General features: G+C 36.8%; 1 long non-coding RNA gene across 1 annotated transcript; it reads right to left on the bottom strand.

Annotated features, from left to right (window-relative positions):
- Positions 1-432: 432 nt before the first annotated feature.
- LOC130241922 (uncharacterized) lies at positions 433-5,426 on the bottom strand. Its single transcript, XR_008838923.1, has 3 exons — positions 5,346-5,426; positions 4,172-4,306; positions 433-1,395 (listed from the first exon to the last, which is right to left on the bottom strand). It is a non-coding gene; the product is annotated as an uncharacterized LOC130241922 (long non-coding RNA).
- Between the last annotated feature and the right edge of the window lie 15,984 nt (positions 5,427-21,410).

Here is a 21,410-nt window from a genome sequence, read left to right as displayed (position 1 = left end):
ATACAACGAGAAAATATCAGAGCATCAAGCAACAACGAGCTGTTTTTAACCTCTAAAAATCTATGTGAATGAGACCGGAAGTCTCCAGCCAAACAGATTTCAATGGCGGCACCCACTCATCCATCAAGAATGGCAGTAAAACTATTCATAGTTCATCGATTCTGTCTTTTTTATTTTATTTCTGTGATCCATGCATACTTTTGTCATTTGATAAAGGAATTCCAACTCTTTTGTGGGTCGTATCCCTTTAAACCAAAATATTTGCTTCAAGTGTTTTATTTAAAATTGTCTTTTTAATTTTACATTTGTTTGATTTCATATTTTGGTTTGATGTTTTATTTAATGATGCTGATAATGAATGGAATTTATTTATAATAATAATAATCTCATTTAAATACTGTTGTGGCAGAAGAAATAGGAGACCATGGACTCAGTTTCTCTGAATTTATGGGTTCAAGTGAAATGTTCACATGCATTTTATTCTATAAAAGGTCTGATAACATTTCTTCAACATGTCAAGTAAAAATATTGTCATTCAGAACACTTCTTCAGAAAATGGCAGCTGTCAGAAAAACTCACTGTGACTGAAAATCGAGGTTAGTAAATTGACTAACTCCTCTAAAGCTAAAACATTAGTACTGTGTTGACTAAAATGAGCATGTCTGAAAACTTGATACTATTTTGTTATTTTAAGCAAATAAAGAGAAATGTTTAAATGTCATTTCTATGTTTAGAAAATGTCACCAGTAATTTACAAAATAAAACAAAAACTAATGACTAATTACCAGAGAAATGTACAATATCTAAAATGAGTCAAATCTCTTTGATTTTAACATGACCAGTTGATTTTTTTTACAGGGAAAAGCACCATCTATTAAAGTGAACAGCTTGGAGAGAGTATATTTTCCCCCTTCTCTTCTTTTTTGTCAAAGAACATTTTAAAATGAAGAGTTCTATTTAACAAGGATACTTTAAATTGAACAAAAGTGACGATAAAGTCATTTGTAATGTCTTACATTTTTAATTCCCATAAACGCAGTTCTTCTGAAATTTCTAGTCATCAAGGAAGTTGAAAAAACTCCTCCCTGTAAGTCTGTCCGCTTTGCCCTGGACAAGGATGTAGATGTCTGTCTGATGGACTGAAATCCCACCTGAAAGAAGCAGAGGAACAGGATGTTAAAATACGTAGAAATATAAATGAATAAGTGGTATCAGAAAGCTTTCAGAAAATGAGCAACTGTGATAATTGTCATGTGTTTTGTATCTGCTGTGTAGTCAGTTGTCCAGTGGAGGGTTCCAGAAATTGGGATGGTTTCTGAAGGTTGTCTGTCGATTTCAAGATAGCCAGCCATTCTGCATCAAACTCAAGCTTCTCGTAGGAGCTTCCTCCACAATCTGCAATGACAAAACAACTGAATCTACTTCTGGATCTCACTACCATGCTGGATGACGGCAGGATCATTACCTTCTGAAAGAAGACATTGGTCAAGTGAGAGAAACTTGCTGATCTTTGGGGCAGCATTGTTCATTATTCTTATCCTGAAGGAACATTATTCATTTATTCATTTTAAACTGATATCTACATTTTATTCTGAGCCTTTTTCACACAGTTTATGTCTGAAACCTGTAACTGCAAGAGATATAGAATCAAACTTGAGTTCACATTGTGATTGATGAAAAATAATGAAAGCATGCAAGCCGTTTGCAAGTAAACTGTCCTCTTTTTGTTTAAAACTACTTTCATGACCCTGTCCTTTTATGTGAAGCTGCTTTGACACAATCTACATTGTATAAGCGCTATACAAATAAAGGTGAATTGAATTGAATTGAATTGAATAAATTTCAGATATGGATGAAAAAAATGTTCCTAGGACATACGTTGTAGCAGATGTGTACACTCACTGGGCACTTTATTAGGTACACCTGTCCAACTGCTCATTACCGCAACTTTATAATCAGCCAATCACATGGCAGCAACTCAATGCATTTAGGCATGTAGACATGGTCAAGACGATCTGCTGCAGTGAAAACCGAGCATCAGAATGGGGAAGAAAATTGTTTTAAGTGACTTTGAATGTGGCATGGTCTGAGTATTTCAAAAACTGCTGATCTACTGGGATTTTCATGCACAACCATTTCTAGGGTTTACAAAGAATGGTCAGAAAAAGAGAAAATATGCAGTAAACAGCAGTTCTTTAGGCGCAAATGCCTTGTTGATGCCAGAGGTCAGAGGAGAATGGCCAGACTGGTTCCAGCTGATAGAAAGGCAACAGTAACTCAAATAGCCACTTGTTACAACTAAGGTGTGCAGACGAGCATCTCTGAATGCACAACACGTCCAACCTTGAGGCGGATGAGCTACAGCAGCAAAAGACCACACCGGGTGCCACTCCTGTCAGCTAAGAACAGGAAACTGAGGCTACAATTCGCACAGGCTCACCAGAATTGAACAATAGAAGATTGGAATAACATTGCCTGGTCTGATGTGTCTTGATTTCTGCTGAGACATCTGCAGGGTAAGGTCAGAATTTGATGTCAACAACATGAAAGCATGGAGCTGTCCTGCCTTGTGTCAACGGTTCAGCCTGGTGGTGGTGGTTTAATGGTGTGGGGGATATTTTCTTGGCACACTTTGGACCCATTAGTACCAACTGAGCATCGTGTCAATGCCACAGCCTGCCTGCATATGGTTGCCGACCATGTCCATCCCTTTATGACCACAGTGCACCAATCTTCTGATGGCTACATCCAGCAGGATAACGCGGCATGTCAAAGTAAGAATCATCTCAGACTGGTTTCTTGAACATGGCAATGAGTTCACTGTACTCAAATGGCCAGTACACCACAGTCACCAGTACTCAATCCAATAGAGCACCTTTGGGATGTGGTGGAACGGGAGATTCGCATTATGGATGTGCAGCCGACAAATCTGCAGCAACTGCATAATGTTATAATGTGAATATGGACCAAAATCTTTCCAGTACCTTGTTGAATCTATGCCACAAAGGATTAAGGCAGTTCTGAAGGCAAAGGCGAGTCTAACCCGGTATTGGTAAGGTGTAGCTAATAAAGTGGCCAGTGAGTTTATGTTACAATTAATATGTGCACAACTTAGTGGGAAAAAAATATGCGTGTGGCAGCAATGCGTCATCGTACAAATGATGTTTAACAGATCAAGGAAACTTTTACAGTATATCTGATAATATTATTTCTTCTGGAGAAAGTCTTATTTGTTTAATTTCAGCTAGAATAAAAGCAGTTTTTAATTTTTTAAAAGCCATTGTAAAAAATTTTCAATAGTCTACAGTAAAAAACATTGCTATACAATGACTTGCCTAATTACCCTAACCTGCCTAGTTAACCTAATTAAGCCTTTAAATGTCACTTTAAGCTGTTTAGAAGTGTCTTGAAAAATATCTAGTCAAATATTATGCAACGTCATCATGGCAAAGATAAAATAAATCAGTTCTTAGAAATGAGTTATTAAAACTATTATATTTAGAAATGTGTTGAGAAATTATTCTCTCCATTAAGCAGAAATTGGGGAAAAAAATAAACGGGGTCTAATAATTCATGGGGCTAATAATTCTGACTTCACATATATAATTCATAAATGTATGTGTGTGTTAAATGGATTTCTGTTTCATGGAAAGAAGTTTTTTTTTCAACACATTTCTTAACATAATAGTTTTAATAACTAATTTCTTTCATCTTTTCTATGATCAGAGCACATAATATTGTACTTTTTCAAGATACTAGTATTTATCTTAAAGGTTAATTGGGCAAGTTACAGTAATTAGGCAAGTCATTGTATAACAGTGGTTTGGTCTGTAGACAACTGAGAAAATATTGCTTAAGAGAACTGATAATATTGACCTTTTAGTGTTTTTTTTTTTTTATATAAAATCTGCTTTTATTCTAGTCAAAAACTAAATAAATAAGACTTTATCCAGAAGAAAATATATTATAGGAAATACTGTGGAAAAATTCCTTCTTTTGTTAAACATCCTTTGGGAAAATTTTGAAAAAGAAAACAAATTTACAGGAGAGCTAATAACTTTGACTTCATATTACAATGCATGCCATGTAGTGTGTGAAACAGGCTTAATCCAAAGGGAACCAAAAGCTTTTATTTGTTAAAAGCACAGAGTGACAGTGAATGAGGACCCACCTGGTGCTGCATCAGATTTGAGTCGAGTGCAGGTGAGCAGAGCTCCAGTATCTGGACTGCAGGTGCTCTAGAAGCTCAGCAGCAGCAGGGCTTCCCAAAGTACTGCTCTCGACTTCCTGTCTGAGGAACTTCTTTCTGTTGGGGGAAAAGTATTACGTTACAATTTAAAGTCACTTAAAAAGGAAGCTTAATGTGTTACTTAGTTACCATTTCTGGAAATTAATGTTAAAGTATGTGTTATTTATTTATTTAGAGTATGGGCTTATTTAGACCTCTGCTTATTTGCAGTTATTATTCATCTAAACTTATTTTTTATTAATGGGCTTAATTCAGTCTACTTTTACTTCCCTTAATTTAATCAAATGTGTAGATTCTTCACTGGTCATCATAACTGATCTGTGCGCACCAGCTACTGGGAGAGAATGATTTAGCATGTTTATTCTGCAAAGTGTTTTCTACAGGGGTGAATAATGCAGCTTAATTTCACCAAGCCAAGATATGTTTCTAATTATGCATTTAATTCCTATTTTGAAATAATAAATCGACTTTAAATAAACAACGACTCAAGCTAGCTAATGGCCACTGTGTGGATCACTGTTACTGCAGTGGTTGCCAACAACTGAATTGCCAATCAGTTTACCACAGCCTGAAATAAAGCAAATAAACACCTAGTTTATGTTGTCATATTTCCATTGTGTTTTTTTTTGTTGCTATTGTTTCTAGCTTAATAAAGAAAAAATACATTTTATATCAGAATCAGTTTAAAAATCATTGTATTTATTTTTTTTTTTTGCTGAATGATAATGTCAGTTTTCTATTGACCTTGTGGCAAAGTGAATGATTTCAGATTCTCAGCACATTTTTCCAATTTATTTTTTTAAATGACTGGATACTCAAAAATGTCACTTGTTAAATCAATTAATAAATTATCAGAGATTATAAATATAGGAAACTAGTTATTACACACTTTTAAGAGTAGGCACTGAGGTCCAACCCCATTCCACTTAATAGTAGTAGTAATATAGTATTAGTAATCTCTGAGTCAATAATAATTCTTTAATGAAAACTCTGAACTTATGCTCATAGCCACTCAGAGTTTTGAGAATACACATGTTGAAAATTAGGTCAAATGTACTTTTTTAAATTATTTAACAATGAAAAAAGTACTACTCACATTAAACACTACCTTAATAGCCTCAAAAGATCTTGTGTGTGTCTATACTTCCTGAACAAATCCCTGTTTTAATCAGTCCAGACAGCGCTTTACTTCTTTGTTGCAGTTGTTTGAGCGAATGGTTTCACTCGTTAGACATTACTACCACCTGCTGGAAGATTTAGATTCTTATTTTGAGGATTAATCTTATTTTTAATCAAAATCACACTTTTTTATATTAAAATGCAATAAAGTACAACAAACTATATTCTTTGAAATAAAGGCATATTGTTGTCATCATTTACACACTTTTGTGCCATTTAAATCTGTATGATTTTCTTTGTATATTTTTTGTAAATGTTTACTTGCTTGCTTCTTTTCACATTTACACAATAATGAACTGAAATCTTCTTTAGGTGGTATTTTCTGAGTTAATTTTACAACTTTAAACATTAAAATAGAATTTTTTTGCAATAATTTGCATGAATTTAATTCAGGAAACCCAATAATGACTTTTTAAGTGGGCACTTGCATTTATTTTCTTCAGGGCCTTAAGTATTACATGTTTTATGGCACAATCTATTCATTTCATTGATGTGTTTTAGTGAAACTCGCCCATTTCAAGATTCAAATTTTTTTATTTTTTTAACAAAATAATAAAAAATATTCTTTAAATTAAGGTAATTAATAAATATTTTACCAATAATTATTTAATTCTTACCGTCTGCAAGATTTATTCTATTTTTTATTTTTATGTGTGTGTGTGTGTGTGTGTGCGTGTGTGTGTGTGTGCGTGTGTGTGTGTGTGTGTGTGTGTTATATTCTAGAAAAGAGCTAACAGTAGCTTCAACTGGTCCATCTGTAACTCCACATAAGCAGTAATTTTAAAGTTTATTCCGGTCATTCTGGTGACATCTTCTTTCTGGAGCATCAGGTCAATCTTCTGCTGTCCAGAATTAGGTGGTTTGTCTTGGTCGGGCATCTCAGCTGAGACCTGTCCACTATGGGTGACCCTACCGGTAACTGTGAAGTACCAGTGGCGTAGCTCTCAGCATCACTGATGCACACAAGCCCTCACAGCACGTCAAGCTGCAAACCATGTGAGGGACCCTAACCTACCCTAACCCAACAGCCAACACTAACAACCCTAACAACAACCATTAATGTGCCAACAACCACTCAGAGTAGACCAGCAACACGCAAGAAACCACCAAGAAAACCTTGCTAAACGCATGTCAACATCCAAAAGAACCCAGGAGCAGATTATCAGCACCACGGATAATCACCAAAACATCCAGCAATGTGATAAACTTGAATGAAAAGTTCCATTTGATTTATTGAAAACGTATTCTATAACTATATACAATATATACAGTATGTATACGTGCCCATGATCCTCCATCTGGCACTAGGATGGCTCAGTGCCTGGGCCTCTTCCTCCGGGGCTCCTTGGGCAGCGGCTCTTTGCTGATGTCCACCTTGATTTGAGGGGGGACGCTGGACTCGGACCTGATCTCTGTGATGAGCACACGTCCATCAGGCTGCTCGGTCTCCAGCAGTGCAGGCCGATCCAGCTTCTCCCACAGCCGCTGCTTTACCTCTAATCCTTGCTGGAGGGTGTATCGGCCAGCGCGCTTCTTCACTGTAGAGTCCATCACACTGCGGTAGATGTCCTGATATTCCTGGACACTCCGGCCGTGGATGGAGAGCGGCTCCTCCTGCAGACACTCACTCACTGGGGAGACTGAAGCTGCAGGACGGAGGACAGGAAGGACAGCCGCGTTCCTCAGGTGTCGCTCCAGCAAGAAGTCCTTGAGGTGTCCGGGGAGAGTCCTGGTCCTTCGTGAGCGTCGCAGCGTCATCGTGAACAACTTCTCAAACTGATGAAATTCAGTCAAGGGGAGATTTGTTCAGAGTTGTGTAGCGAAATGATCAGAATCAACCAGTCTATAGACAGTTGTGTGGATTTGTAAACAACTCACGTTGCCATGGTGACAGAATGACGAGGGTCATTTAAATGTACACAATTTCAGCGTTATGTCAATTAGAGCAGCAGGAGCTGGATGTTTGTACACTACAGTTTTTTTTTTATAAATGTTATTAAACACAAAAAATCTCTTTAAAATATTAGGTATAATGATAGAGGGCCCTATACCCAGATAAATAAATATTGTCCGTTTTTCTTTAAAAAGATATTTTCACCTTTGAACTTGAAAATCGCGTCATACGTTTCCACGTCAGAAATCTGGTCACGTGTTTTAATTTGTTTATTGCAGTATAGCACAAATACAACGAGGCAAAATTCGACCATTTTCATCCACATTTACAGGACAGCACATATAATAATCAAATCAATAAGATAATAACAAAATAAATAAAAACACAGAATAGACAAACATAGACAAGCAATAACACAACAGGGTCTTCTATCCATTTAATTTTGTTTCAATAAACTAAACAGTCTTCTTCCTAATGTTTGATCTTTAAACAGTTACTGTGGATTTGTTTTAAGGCACTTAGCAATTATGAATAAAATTTCTCCAAAATGATTATGCAATACAAATTGAATATTCACATCTTCCCCTGATAAAATAAAAAATATATAATTTTTAGAAAATTGGGGGGGCTGGGCGACAGCTGTATGGTGATGTGACATAGCGGTGATGTTCATATAATTATTTACTTTTAGGAACTAAATGAATTCCTAAAAAAAAAATTGGCAATCAGTTCCACAACACTGCCATAAAATAACCACAATCAGGGATGGGCTAGGTTGAGCTTTTGTTACCCGAGAACGCTCTAAGATTTCAGTCAGTTCAATGAGTTTAGAGATGTGATAGTGTGTGTGATCTTGTTGACTGTTGCGTGTATTGTATGTTCAGCTGGAACCAGAGGGGTTGCTGTGCTGGGTTCTGTCAGGAGCGCTGGGTCTCTTTCTGGTCCTCTCCTTTATTCTGGTTCCTCTTCACTTCAGTGTTTTCACCTGAGCTGAGCCTACGGCATTTTTACTACCTGCTCTACAAACAAGTGTGTTCATGACTCTACATAAAAAGTAGAATAATACAACGAGAAAATATCAGAGCGTCAAGCAACAACGAGCTGTTTTTAACCTCTAAAAATCTATGTGAATGAGACCGGAAGTCTCCAGCCAAACAGATTTCAATGGCGGCACCCACTCATCCATCAAGGATGGCAGTAAAACTATTCATAGTTCATCGATTCTGTCTTTTTTATATTATTTCTGTGATCCATGCATACTTTTGTCATTTGATAAAGGAATTCCAACTCTTTTGTGGGTTGTATCCCTTTAAGCCAAAATATTTGCTTCAAGTGTTTTATTTCAAAATTTCTTTTTACTTTTACATTTGTTTGATTTCATATGTTGGTTTGATGTTTTATTTAATGATGCTGATAATGAATGGAATTTATTTATAATAATAATAATCTCATTTAAATACAGTTGTGGCAGAAGAAATAGGAGACCATGGACTCAGTTTCACTGAATTCATGGGTTTAAGTGAAATGTTCACATGCATTTTATTCTATAAAAGGTCTGATAACATTTCCTCAACATGTCAAGTAAAAATATTGTCATTCAGAGCACTTCTTCAGAAAATGGCAGCTGTCAGAAAAACTCACTGTGACTGAAAATCGAGGTTAGTAAATTGACTAACTCTTCTAAAGCTAAAACATTAGTATTGTGTTGACTAAAATGAGCATGTCTGAAAACTTGATACTATCTTGTTATTTTAAGCAAATAAAGAGAAATGTTTAAATGTCCTATCTATGTTTAGAAAATGTCACCAGTAATTTACAAAATAAAACAAAAACTAATGACTAATTACCAGAGAAATGTACAATATCTAAAATGAGTCAAATCTCTTTGATTTTAACCTGACCAGTTGATTTTTTTTACAGGGAAAAGCACCATCTATTAAACCGAACAGCTTGGAGAGAGTATATTTTCCCCCTTCTCTTCTTTTTTGTCAAAGAACATTTTAAAATGAAGAGTTTTATTTAACAAGGATACTTTAAATTGAACAAAAGTTATGATAAAGTCATTTGTAATGTCTTACATTTTTAATTCCCATAAATGCAGTTCTTCTGAAATTTCTAGTCATCAAGGAAGTTGAAAAAACTCCTCCCTGTAAGTCTGTCCGCTTTGCCCTGGACCAGGATGTAGATGTCTGTCTGATGGACTGAAATCCCACCTGAAAAAAGCAGAGGAACAGGATGTTAAAATACGTAGAAATATAAATGAATATGTGGTATCAGAAAGCTTTCAGAAAATGAGCAACTGTGATCATTGTCATGTGTTTTGTATCTGCTGTGTAGTCAGTTGTCCAGTGGAGGGTTCCAGAAATTGGGATGGTTTCTGAAGGTTGTCTGTCGATTTCAAGATAGCCAGCCATTCTGCATCAAACTCAAGCTTCTCGTAGGAGCTTCCTCTACAATCTGCAATGACAAAACAACTGAATCTACTTCTGGATCTCACTACCATGCTGGATGACGGCAGGATCATTACCTTCCGAAAGAAGACATTGGTCAAGTGAGAGAAACTTGCTGATCTTTGGGGCAGCATTGTTCATTATTCTTATCCTGAAGGAACATTATTCATTTATTCATTTTAAACTGATATCTACATTTTATTCGGAGCCTTTTTCACACAGTTTATGTCTGAAACCTGTAACTGCAAGAGATATAGAATCAAACTTGAGTTCACATTGTGATTGATGAAAAATAATGAAAGCATGCAAGCCGTTTGCAAGTAAACTGTCCTCTTTTTGTTTAAAACTACTTTTATGACACTAAATTTCAGATATGGATGAAAAAATTTTCCTAGGGCATACGTTGTAGCAGATGTGTACACTCACCGGGCACTTTATTAGGTACACCTGTCCAACTGCTCATTACCGCAACTTTCTAATCAGCCAATCACATGGCAGCAACTCAATACATTTAGGCATGTAGACATGGTCAAGACGATCTGCTGCAGTGAAAACCGAGCATCAGAATGGGGAAGAAAATTGTTTTAAGTGACTTTGAATGTGGCATGGTCTGAGTATTTCAAAAACTGCTGATCTACTGGGATTTTCATGCACAACCATTTCTAGGGTTTACAAAGAATGGTCCGAAAAAGAGAAAATATGCAGTAAACAGCAGTTCTGTAGGCGCAAATGCCTTGTTGATGCCAGAGGTCAGAGGAGAATGGCCAGACTGGTTCCAGCTGATAGAAAGGCAACAGTAACTCAAATAGCCACTTGTTACAACTAAGGTGTGCAGACGAGCATCTCTGAATGCACAACACATCCAACCTTGAGGCGGATGAGCTACAGCAGCAAAAGACCACACCGGGTGCCACTGCTGTCAGCTAAGAACAGGAAACTGAGGCTACAATTCGCACAGGCTCATCAGAATTGAACAATAGAAGATTGGAATAACATTGCCTGGTCTGATGTGTCTTGATTTCTGCTGAGACATCTGCAGGGTAAGGTCAGAATTTGATGTCAACAACATGAAAGCATGGATGCAACATGAAACAAAATGAAAGCAACGCCACAGCCTGCCTGCGTATGGTTGCCCACCATGTCCATCCCTTTATGACCACAGTGCACCAATCTTCTGATGGCTACTTCCAGCAGGATAACGCGGCATGTCATAAAGTAAGAATCATCTCAGACTGGTTTCTTGAACATGACAATGAGTTCACTGTACTCAAATGGCCAGTACACCACAGTCACCAGTACTCAATCCAATAGAGCACCTTTGGGATGTCGTGGAACGGGGGATTCGCATCATGGATGTGCAGCCGACAAATCTGCAGCAACTGCATACTGTTATAATGTGAATATGGACCAAAATCTTTTCAGTACCTTGTTGAATCTATGCCACAAAGGATTAAGGCAGTTCTGAAGGCAAAGGCGAGTCTAACCCGGTATTGGTAAGGTGTAGCTAATAAAGTGGCCGGTGAGTTTTTTACAATTAATATGTGCACAACTTAGTGGGAAAAAAATATGCGTGTGGCAGCAATGCGTCACCGTACAAATGATGTTTAACAGATCAAGGAAACTTTTACAGTATATCTGATAATATTATTTCTTCTGGAGAAAGTCTTATTTGTTTAATTTCGGCTAGAATAAAAGCAGTTTTTAATTTTTTAAAAGCCATTTAAAAATTTTTTTCAAGAGTCTACAGAAAAAACCATTGCTATACAATGACTTGCCTAATTACCCTAACCTGTTCTAGTTAACCTAATTAAGCCTTTAAATGTCACTTTAAGCTGTATAGAAGTGTCTTGAAAAATATCTAGTCAAATATTATGCAACGTCATCATGGCAAAAATAAAATAAATCAGTTCTTAGAAATGAGTTATTAAAACTATTATGTTTAGAAATGTGTTGAGAAAGTATTCTCTCCATTAAGCAGAAATTGGGGAAAAAAATAAACGGGGGCTAATAATTCATGGGGCTAATAATTCTGACTTCACATATATAATTCATAAATATATGTGTGTATTTAATAGATTTCTGTTTTTTTTCAACACATTTCTAAACATAATAGTTTTAATAACTAATTTCTTTCATCTTTTCCATGATCAGAGCACATAATATTGTACTAAATATTTTTCAAGATACTAGTATTTATCTTAAAGGTTAATTGGGCAAGTTACAGTAATTAGGCAATTGTATAACAGTGGTTTGGTCTGTAGACAATTGAGAAAATATTAAGAGAACTGATAATATTGACCTTTAGTGTTTTTTTTTATAAAATCTGCTTTTATTCTAGTCAAAAACTAAATAAATAAGACTTTACCCAGAAGAAAATATATTATAGAAAATACTGTGGAAAAATTCCTTCTTTTGTTAAACATCCTTTGGGAAAATTTTGAAAAAGAAAACAAATTTACAGGAGGGCTAATAACTTTGACTTCATATTACAATGCATGCCATGTAGTGTGTGAAACAGGCTTAATCCAAAGGGAACCAAAAGCTTTTATTTGTTAAAAGCACAGAGTGACAGTGAATGAGGACCCACCTGGTGCTGCATCAGATTTGAGTCGAGTGCAGGTGAGCAGAGCTCCAGTATCTGGACTGCAGGTGCTCTAGAAGCTCAGCAGCAGCAGGGCTTCCCAAAGTACTGCTCTCGACTTCCTGTCTGAGGAACTTATTCCTGCTGGGGCAAAAGTATTACATTACCATCTAAAGTCACTTAAAAAGGAAGCTAAATGTGTTACTTAGTTACTATTTCAGGAAATTAATGTTAAAGTATGTGTTATTTATTTATTTAGAGTATGGGCTTATTTAGACCTCTGCTTATTTGCAGTTATTAATCATCTAAACTTATTTTTTATTAATGGGCTTAATTCAGTCTACTTTTACTTCCCTTAATTTAATCAAATGTGTAGATTCTTCACTGGTCATCATAACTGATCTGTGCGCACCAGCTACTGGGAGAGAATGATTTAGCATGTTTATTCTGCAAAGTGTTTTCTACAGGGGTGAATAATGCAGCTTAATTTCACCATGCCAAGATATGTTTCTAATTATGCATTTAATTCCTATTTTGAAATAATAAATCGACTTTAAATAAACAACGACTCAAGCTAGCTAATGGCCACTGTGTGGATCACTGTTACTGCAGTGGTTGCCAACAACTGAATTGCCAATCAGTTTACCACAGCCTGAAATAAAGCAAATAAACACCTAGTTTATGTTGTCATATATCCATTGTGTTTTTTTTTTTTGTTGCTACTGTTTCTAGCTTAATAAAGAAAAAATACATTTTATATCAGAATCAGTTTAAAAATCATTTTATTTATTTATTTTTTTGCTGAATGATAATGTCAGCTTTCTATTGACCTTGTGGCAAAGTGAATGATTTCAGATTCTCAGCACATTTTTCCAATTTATTTTTTTTTGAATGACTGGATACTCAAAAATGTCACTTGTTAAATCAATTAATAAATTATCAGAGATTATAAATATATGAAACTAGTTATTACACACTTTTAAGAGTAGGCACTGAGGTCCAACCCCATTCCACTTAATAGTAGTAGTAATATAGTATTAGTAATCTCTGAGTCAATAATAATTCTTTAATGAAAACTCTGAACTTTCGCTCATAGCCACTCAGAGTTTTGAGAATACACATGTTGAAAATTAGGTCAAATTAACTTTTTTTATTTTTTAACAATGAAAAAAGTACTGAGAATCACATTAAACACTACCTTAATAGCCTCAAAAGATCTTTTGTGTGTCTATACTTCCTGAACAAATCCCTGTTTTAATCAGTCCAGACAGCGCTTTACTTCTTTGTTGAATGATTCAGTTGTTTGAGCGAATGGTTTCACTCATTAGACATTACTACCACCTGCTGGAAGATTTAGATTCTTATTTTGAGGATTAATCTCATTTTTAATCAAAATCACACTTTTTTATATTAAAATGCAATAAAGTACAACAAACTATATTCTTTGAAATAAAGGCATATTGTTGTCATCATTTACACACTTTTGTGCCATTTAAATCTGTATGATTTTCTTTGTATATTTTTTGTAAATGTTTACTTGCTTGCTTCTTTTCACATTTACACAATAATGAACTGAAATCTTCTTTAGGTGGTATTTTCTGAGTTAATTTTACAACTTTAAACATTAAAATAGAATTTTTTTGCAATAATTTGCATGAATTTAATTCAGGAAACCCAATAATGACTTTTTAAGAGGGCACTTGCATTTATTTTCTTCAGGGCCGTAAGTATTACATGTTTTATGGCACAATCTATTCATTTTATTGATGTGTTTTAGTGAAACTCGCCCATTTCAAGATTCTAAATTTTTTATTTTTTTAACAAAATAATTAAAAATATTCTTTAAATTAAGGTAATTAATAAATATTTTACCAATAATTATTTAATTCTTACCGTCTGCAAGATTTATTCTATTTTTTATTTTTATGTGTGTGCGTGTGTGCGTGTGTGTGTGTGTGTATGTGTGTGTGTGTTATATTCTAGAAAAGAGCTAACAGTAGCTTCAACTGGTCCATCTGTAACTCCACGTAAGTAGTAATTTTAAAGTTTCTCTCGGTCATTCTGGTGACATCTTCTTTCTGGAGTATCTGGTCAATCTTCTGCTGTCCAGAATTAGGTGGTTTGTCTTGGTCGGGCATCTCAGCTGAGACCTGTCCACTATGGGTGACCCTACCGGTAACTGTGAAGTACCAGTGGCGTAGCTCTCAGCATCACTGATGCACACAAGCCCTCACAGCACGTCAAGCTGCAAACCATGTGAGGGACCCTAACCTACCCTAACCCAACAGCCAACACTAACAACCCTAACAACAACCACTAATGTGCCAACAACCACTCAGAGTAGACCAGCAACACGCAAGAAACCACCAAGAAAACCTTGCTAAACGCATGTCAACATCCAAAAGAACCCAGGAGCCGATTATCAGCAGCACGGACAATCGCCAAAACATCCAGCAATGTGATAAACTTGAATGAAAAGTTCAATTTGATTTATTGAAAACTTATTCTATAACTATATACAATATATACAGTATGTACATACATGCCCATGATCCTCCATCTGGCACTAGGATGGCTCAGTGCCTGGGCCTCTTCCTCCGGGGCTCCTTGGGCAGCGGCTCTTTGCTGATGTCCACCTTGATTTGAGGGGGGACGCTGGACTCGGACCTGATCTCTGTGATGAGCACACGTCCATCAGGCTGCTCGGTCTCCAGCAGTGCAGGCCGATCCAGCTTCTCCCACAGCCGCTGCTTTACCTCTAATCCTTGCTGGAGGGTGTATCGGCCAGCGCGCTTCTTCACTGTAGAGTCCATCACACTGCGGTAGATGTCCTGATATTCCTGGACACTCCGGCCGTGGATGGAGAGCGGCTCCTCCTGCGGACACTCACCCACTGGGGAGACTGAGGCTGCAGGACGGAGGACAGGAAGGACAGCCGCGTTCCTCAGGTGTCGCTCCAGCAAGAAGTCCTTGAGGTGTCCGGGGAGAGTCCTGGTCCTTCGTGAGCGTCGCAGCGTCATCGTGAACAACTTCAAAACAACTTCTCAAACTGATGAAATTCACCCAAGGGGAGATTTGTTCAGAGTTGTGTAGCGGAATGATCAGAATCAACCAGTCTATAGACAGTTGTGTGGATTTGTAAACAACTCACGTTGCCATGGTGACAGAATGACGAGGGTCATTTAAATGTACACAATTTCAGCGTTATGTCAATTAGAGCAGCAGGAGCTGGATGTTTGTACACTACAGTTTTTTTTTATTAAATGTTATTAAACACAAAAAATCTCTTTAAAATATTAGGTATAATGATAGAGGGCCCTATACCCAGATAAATAAATATTGTCCCTGTTTTTCTTTAAAAAAATATTTTCACCTTTGAACTTGAAAATCGCGTCATACGTTTCCACGTCAGAAATCTGGTCACGTGTTTTAATTTGTTTATTGCAGTATAGCACAAATACAACGAGGCAAAATTCGACCATTTTCATCTACATTTACAGGACAGAGCACATATAATAATCAAACCAATAAGATAATAACAAAATAAATAAAAACATAGAATAGACAAACAAACACAGACAAGCAATAACACAATAGGGTCTTCTATCCATTTAATTTTGTTTCAATAAACTAAACAGTCTTCTTCCTAATGTTTGATCTTTAAAGACTTACTGTGGATTTGTTTTAAGGCACTTAGCAATTATGAATAAAATTTCTCCAAAATGATTATGCAATACAAATTGAATATTCACATCTTCCCCTGATAAAATAAAGAAAATATAATTTTTAGAAAATTGGGGGGGCTGGGCGACAGCTGTATGGTGATGTGACATAGCAGTGATGTTCATATAATTATTTACTTTAAGGAACTAAATGAATTCCTAAAAAAAAATGGCAATCAGTTCCACAACACTGCCATAAAATAGCCACACTCAGGGATGGGCTGAGTTTGGCTTTTGTTACCTGAGAACGCTCTAAGATTTCAGTCAGTTCTATGAGTTTAGAGATGTGATAGTGTGTGTGATCTTGTTGACTGTTGCGTGTATTGTATGTTCAGCTGGAACCAGAGGGATTGCTGTGCTGGGTTCTGTCAGGAGCGCTGGGTCTCTCTCTGGTCCTCTCCTTCATTCTGGTTCCTCTACAGTTCAGTGTTTTCACCTGAGCTGAGCCTACGGCATTTTTACTACATGCTCTACAAACAAGTGTGTTCATGACTCTACATAAAAAGTAGAATAATACAACGAGAAAATATCAGAGCGTCAAGCAACAACAAGCTGTTTTTAACCTCTAAAAATCAATGTGAATGAGACCAGAAGTCTCCAGCCAAACAGATTTCAATGGCGGCACCCACTCATCCATCAAGAATGGCAGTAAAACTATTCCTAGTTTATCGATTCTGTCTTTTTTATTTTATTTCTGTAATCCATGCATACTTTTGTCATTTGATAAAGGAATTCCAACTCTTTTGTGGGTTGTATCCCTTTAAGCCAAAATATTTGCTTCAAGTGTTTTATTTCAAAATTTCTTTTTACTTTTACATTTGTTTGATTTCATATGTTGGTTTGATGTTTTATTTAATGATGCTGATAATGAATGGAATTTATTTATAATAATAATAATCTCATTTAAATACAGTTGTGGCAGAAGAAATAGGAGACCATGGACTCAGTTTCACTGAATTCATGGGTTTAAGTGAAATGTTCACATGCATTTTATTCTATAAAAGGTCTGATAACATTTCCTCAACATGTCAAGTAAAAATATTGTCATTTAGAGCACTTCTTCAGAAAATGGCAGCTGTCAGAAAAACTCACTGTGACTGAAAATCGAGGTTAGTAAATTGACTAACTCTTCTAAATCTAAAACATTAGTATTGTGTTGACTAAAATTAGCATGTCTGAAAACTTGATACTATCTTGTTATTTTAAGCAAATAAAGAGAAATGTTTAAATGTCCTATCTATGTTTAGAAAATGTCACCAGTAATTTACAAAATAAAACAAAAACTAATGACTAATTACCAGAGAAATGTACAATATCTAAAATGAGTCAAATCTCTTTGATTTTAACATGACCAGTTGATTTTTTTTTTACAGAGAAAAGCACCATCTATTAAACCGAACAGCTTGGAGAGAGTATATTTTCCCCCTTCTCTTCTTTTTTGTCAAAGAACATTTTAAAATGAAGAGTTTTATTTAACAAGGATACTTTAAATTGAACAAAAGTGACGATAAAGTCATTTGTAATGTCTTACATTTTTAATTCCCATAAATGCAGTTCTTCTAAAATTTCTAGTCATCAAGGAAGTTGAAAAAACTCCTCACTGTAAGTCTGTCCGCTTTGCCCAGCACCAGGATGTAGATGTCTGTCTGATGGACTGAAATCCCACCTGAAAGAAGCAGAGGAACAGGATATTAAAATACGTAGAAATAGAAATTAATATGTGGTATCAGAAAGCTTTCAGAAAATGAGCAACTGTGATCATTGTCATGTGTTTTGTATCTGCTGTGTAGTCAGTTGTCCAGTGGAGGGTTCCAGAAATTGGGATGGTTTCTGAAGGTTGTCTGTCGATTTCAAGATAGCCAGCCATTCTGCATCAAACTCAAGCTTCTCGTAGGAGCTTCCTCCACAATCTGCAATGACAAAACAACTGAATCTACTTCTGGATCTCACTACCATGCTGGATGACGGCAGGATCATTACCTTCTGAAAGAAGACATTGGTCAAGTGAGAGAAACTTGCTGAACTTTGGGGCAGCATTGTTCATTATTCTTATCCTGAAGGAACATTATTCATTTATTCATTTTAAACTGATATCTACATTTTATTCTGAGCCTTTTTCACACAGTTTATGTCTAAAACCTGTAACTGCAAGAGATATAGAATCAAACTTGAGTTCACATTGTGATTGATGAAAAATAATGAAAGCATGCAAGCCGTTTGCAAGTAAACTGTCCTCTTTTTGTTTAAAACTACTTTCATGACACTAAATTTCAGATATGGATGAAAAAAATGTTCCTAGGACATACGTTGTAGCAGATGTGTACACTCACCGGGCACTTTATTAGGTACACCTGTCCAACTGCTCATTACCGCAACTTTCTAATCAGCCAATCACATGGCAGCAACTCAATGCATTTAGGCATGTAGACATGGTCAAGACGATCTGCTGCAGTGAAAACCGAGCATCAGAATGGGGAAGAAAATTGTTTTAAGTGACTTTGAATGTGGCCTGGTCTGAGTATTTCAAAAACTGCTGATCTACTGGGATTTTCATGCACAACCATTTCTAAAAAATTTGTGCGTGTCAGCAATGCGTCACTGTACAAATGATGTTTAACAGATCAAGGAAACTTTTACAGTATATCTGATAATATTATTTCTTCTGGAGAAAGTCTTATTTGTTTAATTTCGGCTAGAATAAAAGCAGTTTTTAATTTTTTAAAAGCCATTTTAAAAAATGTTCAATAGTCTATAGAACAAAACATTGCTATACAATGACTTGCCTAATTACCTTAACCTGCCTAGTTAACCTAATTAAGCCTTTAAATGTCACTTTAAGCTGTATAGAAGTGTCTTGAAAAATATCTAGTCAAATATTATGCAATGTCATCACGGCAAAGATAAAAAAAATCAGTTCTTAGAAATGAGTTATTAAAACTATTTTGTTTAGAAATGTGTTAAGAAAATCTTCTCTCCATTAAGCAGAAATTGGGGAAAAAAATAAATGGGGGCTAATAATTCAAGGGGCTAATAATTCTGACTTCACATATATAATTCATAAATATTTGTGTGTGTTTAATGGATTTCTGTTTCATGGAAAGAAGTTTTTTTCAACACATTTCTAAACATAATAGTTTTAATAACTCATTTCATCTTTTCCATAATCTCAGCACATAATGTTGTACTAAATATTTTTCAAGATACTAGTATTTATCTTAAAGAGCCCATATTTTGGGTTTTTGAAAATGCCCTTCCATGTAGTGTGTAACACAGCTCTAAGTGAAGTGAAATATCCAGCTAAGGCTTAAATCTGTAAGTGTACAGTGTTTAAAATTACTGATTCATCTATAAAAGAGTCGACTCATAGTGCTTCAAACGAGTGTTCTTGCTCACGAGTCATTAGGCGTTTCGCGATGACGTGGCTACGAAACACAGGCCCGCCAGTAGTTGCGCGCGCAAACCCGGGAGATTTGAAACCTGCGGCCCCGCCCACTAACACAGAAAAAACACTAGACACACACACACAGACACCGCTGGTCGTCACGCTGTGCTCAGATGGATATTATTGACAGTCTCTACCCAAAGATGAAACTGTGAAGAGTCAGTGGTTGAGGTTTATTCACTAGTGTAAGTAAGTGCGATTAAAATTGTTGCCTCGTTTACTCTAGCTTGCAAATTATGTATTTATTGTGTTTTGTTACTTGTTAACCTGATACAGTACACGCGGTTACTCTTTATATTCTCATATTGCATGGAAGCCACGTTGAAAACGCGACACGTGCCGCTTTGTTTACGTATTTAACGTTTAATTGTGAGCTCGCGTTCCACTGTCGTTTGTCGTTGCTATGGCCATCGTAAGCTAGGAGACAGGAGACTCGTGTCGATCTCACTAGTTCTTCTGAGGAGTGTAATGTGTGTGTTTGTTTGTGTTTGTGTGTGCGTGCGTGTGTGTGTGAGAGAGAGAGAGAAAGAGCAGGTAGAGTGTGTGACGGCTAGGGGCTGGGAGACAGGAGACACTCGTGTCGATCTCCCTAGTTCTTCTGAGGAGGAGCGTAATGTGTTTGTGTGTGTGTGTGTGTGTGTGTGTGTGTGTGTGTGTGTGTGTGTGTGTGTGTGTGTGTGTGTGTGTGTGAGAGAAAAAGAGCAGGTAGAGTGTGTGACGGCTAGGAGACAGGAGACTCGTGTCGATCTCCCTAGTTCTTCTGAGGAGCGTTGTGTGTGTGTGTGTGTGTGTGTGTGTGTGTGTGTGTGTGTGTGTGAGAAAAAAAGCAGGTAGAGTGTGTGACGGCTAGGAGACTCGTGTCGATCTCCCCAGTTCTTCTGAGGAAGGTTGTGTGTGTGTGTGTGTGTGAAAAAAGCCTTACACTATGAAGCGTGTATGCACTCTGACTACTTTTATATTGTTGATTATCTGCTGGGCATTTCACTCTGTCTCGCGCTGAAGCCTGTCACTGTCGACCAATCGCAGCAGGCTGTCATCAGTCCAATCAGCGCAGATTAGCTTCGCGCTGAGGAGGGGTTTGGGAACAAATGAATCGCTGAACGATTCATATGGGAGTCGCTGGGATAATTAGGTAAAAATAAATGCAGATTATAAGAGAATGAAAGTGTTTTTTGACCTTGCATGCATATTAGACTGTTGTTGGAGACCCTTACAACCTAAATATGACACTATTTCATGTATAATATGGGCTCTTTAACGGTTAATTAGGTTAATTGGGCAAGTTACAGTAATTAGGCAAGTCATTGTATAACAGTGGTTTGGTCTGTAGAAAATTGAGAAAATATTGCTTAGGAGAACTAATTTCTTCTTTGGCTCTCGGCGAAGGCGGTCGCACTTTTTCCCTCTCCGTCCCATATCTCTCCTCGATAGCTCATCTTGTCTTTGTCTTATTCTATCTCTGAGACTCTCCGTGCCCTGCTATCCAAACAAATAAGGAATTATGGATTTGATCAACTGGTCTCTGAATGCGATTGACACCATCTTCTCGACGAGAAGTTTGGGCTCGGGAGAGCCCACCTGTCCTGCGGGGACGTTTGCAGCTGGATATGTGATGGACGGGTGGGAGAAGTGGCACGTCCTGTGCCTGGCTGCTCTGTCTCTGGAGGATATTGTAGACATTTACCTATTCGGAACTTTGATAACAGGGTTTCTGCTGATGGGCTTATGTGGGGCCCTGGCGTATCGACGAATGATGAAAGTGGTCAGTGCTGCTCAAAACCCCACCAGGCTGGCCGGCTTGATTGAATCGCTGATGGGCAGGCTTGCTAATAACCAGACTGCAATATTAGATAGCAAACTGGAAAACATCGGGGTGACGTTAGCAGCTTTGCA

This window comes from Danio aesculapii, chromosome 15 (genome assembly GCF_903798145.1).
Source record: "Danio aesculapii chromosome 15, fDanAes4.1, whole genome shotgun sequence".
NCBI classification, from domain to species: domain Eukaryota; kingdom Metazoa; phylum Chordata; class Actinopteri; order Cypriniformes; family Danionidae; genus Danio; species Danio aesculapii.
The sequence above is the reverse complement of the archived record's forward strand: the minus strand, read 5'-3'. Positions and strand labels throughout refer to the sequence as shown.